This window comes from Formica exsecta, unplaced genomic scaffold, assembly GCF_003651465.1.
Source record: "Formica exsecta isolate Colony F162 unplaced genomic scaffold, ASM365146v1 scaffold49, whole genome shotgun sequence".
In the NCBI taxonomy this organism is placed as follows: domain Eukaryota; kingdom Metazoa; phylum Arthropoda; class Insecta; order Hymenoptera; family Formicidae; genus Formica; species Formica exsecta.
Window position 1 is genome coordinate 13405 of NW_021852138.1, and position 3985 is coordinate 17389.

Sequence of the window (3985 nt, forward strand, 5' to 3'; positions counted from 1 at the left end):
TAAACGTTTTCAGTGAATATGGTTCTTCATAAATCCAGGCCCACACCCAAGTATGAAATACAAATATGCGAATATTATAAATGGCATATGATAAGAAGATTGGATTAAAGGCAAATCGACTACTTGTGGATCTGAAAATAAAATTAATATATTGAATTATGGGCAAACGGGTCATGAAAAGGCCACGCAGTTTGATCAACATTTGTATTCTACATTTCTACATACCTCAGTGTATGTAGAGCATAATCGACATACTACGATAACATCTGAGCTTGCAAGTAAAATTATATCCGCAAAATTATATATTAATTTAACATTTATATATTATCATCGATTATATACATGTAATGTTAACATATTACATAACTTTACGCTGAAGATATTATGTTTAGTTTATTCGTCATTATCATATCATCAGTCATTTACTTTGCAAATTTTACAAAATGAAAGAATTGAACTTTAAAATATTACTTATATTTTATTATGTAAGAAAATTTACGTTTAATAATAACAAAACTTTTTTTTTGAAGTTTTTCCGTGAATGAAATTTTCCTCGAGAATTGGAAATATTTATTAGTTATCCCTAAATTTCAAGTTATTATACGATAATAGTTTTAAACAACATTCTCATCAAGCTGTTTTGTCCATAAATGTTGAACTTCTTGCAAGAGACTCATAATAGATCGGCTATTTTGTTTGTCGAACTTTGCTTAATAATCTTGTCTACTAGATTTTGCTTTATGATAAAATCTCACTGGTTTACTAGTATCTATTAATAGTATTTATTAATTTATATCATAAAGTGACCGTATCGACTTAACGATCAAAATCGATGATGTATAATCATGTAGTACACACAGTCATCTAGCACGCAATTTTCATTTCATTATATTTACACCCTGTGCTATCATGTACTTTGTACTTGGTTTCGTATACAAGAATATAATTTTCCTATAATGTGATCTAATAATGCCGATCGCTGCTTTATGTGTGTTACAGTGTCAATATAATACATACATAACGGGTAACAAATGTAACATGCGTGTGCAGAAAATTAACATAGATCGCAACAAAGTTCAATCATAATCTCAATGAATATAATTTATATATGCAATATTTTATCGAGTAATTAGAGAATTCTAATTTGGCTAAACATAAAATGTGATTCAGCTACTTATATTATTTTAAAAATTCATCCTTCGAATTTTGTACTTTACAATATTCGCAATACGATATATTTTTACTTTTTCTAACATTTCTCTCTTGATTTGCATCAATTAAAGGGTTGTTTGGGGATTAAGGGAATGAGTTCAAAAATCGAAACTATATCAGTCTAAAAGCTCATAAGTAGCTCCTAATTCCGCCGCAAAAATTGAAAACCAATATTTTTATTTTTAAGTGATGGGGGGGGGGGGAAGAAGGAGGGGGCTAAGTCGATTCAACCCCTCCACAAAAATATTTAAGTATTTAATTTCTACCCAGTGTGACGAGCGTTTCTCTCATTTCGGTCACTATTAGATCGCCGCTGTCATATTTGGCGAGACAGCTGCCGACAATAGATAATGCCGATAATAACGAAAGCTGATGCGATAATGACACATCTTCCGTAATACTGATCGGTTGCCGCGAGATATATATGACGCAAGGCGTCTGGCGAGCCGTTGAAATCGACGTTAAAATAATGTACGAATAATTAAAAATTTCCTCGGCAAATTCCCGAAGCAGAGATCGAAATCGGCGTTCGTACCTGAATAAAGCATGCGAAAATAAAAAAAGGCTCCGGAATATTTATTCGCGATACATCTTGTAGTGCCCGCGATCGCATGGCAAAATTAAATTAATCGAAATTACATCTCTCTCTCTCTTTCTTCAAGTCAAAACCTAATAAGAAGTTTTGCGAGATCAATTGATAGAGCGATTCGACACGCCGGAGGGGATGAAATGAAGGAGGGCTCGAGACGGAAGAGGGGAAATTAATATTCCTCCCCATTTTCTTTGTTCTTCTGCTCGTCATTGATAGAATGTACGCTAGAGAAAGCCAGCCTTTTATTCCTTCCGGACGCTCTAGTCCCGAGTTTTTTCCTCCCTCAACTTTTAATTGACATCTTTCCGGAGATCGTAACTTTCCATAACGGAAACTGCGTCCAATGGCACGCCGGTTAATCCAATCGGCCATGATAAAGTAAGAGCGTGGACCACCGGGATAGGACATCCCGGAAGTTTCTACGAGAGATTATGACTTTTATATACGATGACCTGAATTTCTTATGTCGAAAAATTCATGTAAATATCCGTTTATTTAATAGCTACGGCGATAATGACATTTAGTTCAATGAATTCTCCTATTATCTTAACTGAATAAAATGATTTCCATTTTATATATGTTTCTAATAAAATATTAAATGTATAATATAATAATATATGACTTAAGGCAATATCTCGATTAAATCATTTATTTATTTGTAAAATTAAAATTAACTTGAAAGAAAAAAAAAAAAAACTTTCAAAGTGCGATTTAATTAGGATTATATTTATATATTGCTCGAGTATAAAATAAATAAGATATGGATAGATTTGACGTTCAAAATGTTTATACTCATAAATAATCAGCCCGCGCCGGATCGTCTCTCCGATCCGATCGCGTACTTTAGGAAAACTAGGTCGTGTGCACGATTTCCGCCGTAGAAAAATTCAAATTGAAGCCCGATCCGCGACACGCCGATTCCCTCTAACTTTCCCGTTCGTTTCCTCTCGCGTTTTCCTCCGCCGCGTCGCGTCGCCTTAACTGACATCTTCCACGGGAATACAAGTTTCCATCGCGGTAGCTGAGTCCAGAGAGCGGGACGCCCGGGATAAGCTAATCCAGCGTAATGAGGTAAGAATAAGACCGGGATATGGGAAGGGGGGAGGGGAAAAGCGCAAGAGAGAGAGGGAGAGACGGAGGAGCAGCAGAAGGGCGAGAAGACGTCTCCTTATCCTTCGGAGACCAGACGGAGGAGGAAGGGGACGGTACAAAATAAGATAGGGAACGACGGGAGATCGGAGAAAACTTTCCGCGAGATTTCTTATCAAAATGCAAATCCGGCGAGAGAGCGACCTCGCCCGATCTTCTTCCGCCCGGCTCGGGTTCCCTCCATCTTCGCCATCCCATCGTTCTCTCTCTCTCTCTTTCTTTCCTCTCGCAATGTTCGCTTCGATAGATCTGTCGTTCTCCCAGCCTCGCCGTGACACCGGTTTAGACCGCTCTCTGACTCTCCTCCGCCTTTCATCCTCTGCTCACTCCTTCTATTTCGAGGCGTCTTCATCTGATTTTCACGTCGCTGCATCCTGTCCGCGCGCCCAGGATCCAGCGATCATCGATATCCTCTTCGCCGGGAGTACATTCGGGAACGACAAACTTCCATTCCCGAAAAGAGAGAATACTACTTTTACATAATTAGTTCTCCCCCTCCCCTCCCTCCCTCCTGGTAGATAGAAGTAAATACAAAATGTAGCTGCTTAAAACATTTCCCGTCTTAGATATTCCAAGGAATAAAGGAAGAAGACAATGCATTTCAACAATCTTTTCAACGGCGGAGATCATCAAGTGCTGATGATTACACGCAATATTATTTTGTAGAAAAATAATTAGAGAGAGATAATAATTAACACACTATTAATTTCTTCCCAAATATTTATCAAGTCAAATCGCAAAATGAACGAACGATAAAGATTCGAAAGGGACGAGTATTAGATACAAATAAAAAATACTCTCTCTTTGGGCGCGACGAGAACCGATAGCCACATATATCGGCGTGGCAATAACGGCCGTTTAAAATTTTACAATGTAGAATTTACAATTTAGATGAAGGCCCATTGTCTGGCGCAACCCTTCCCTTGTCTCGGTTATGAAAAAGCCGTGGAACCCCTCGTCGACCGCGCGCGCCACCCCCGTCAAAAAACACCCTCTTCCTTTCTCCTTCTCTTTTCGCCCCCCCCCCCCTCC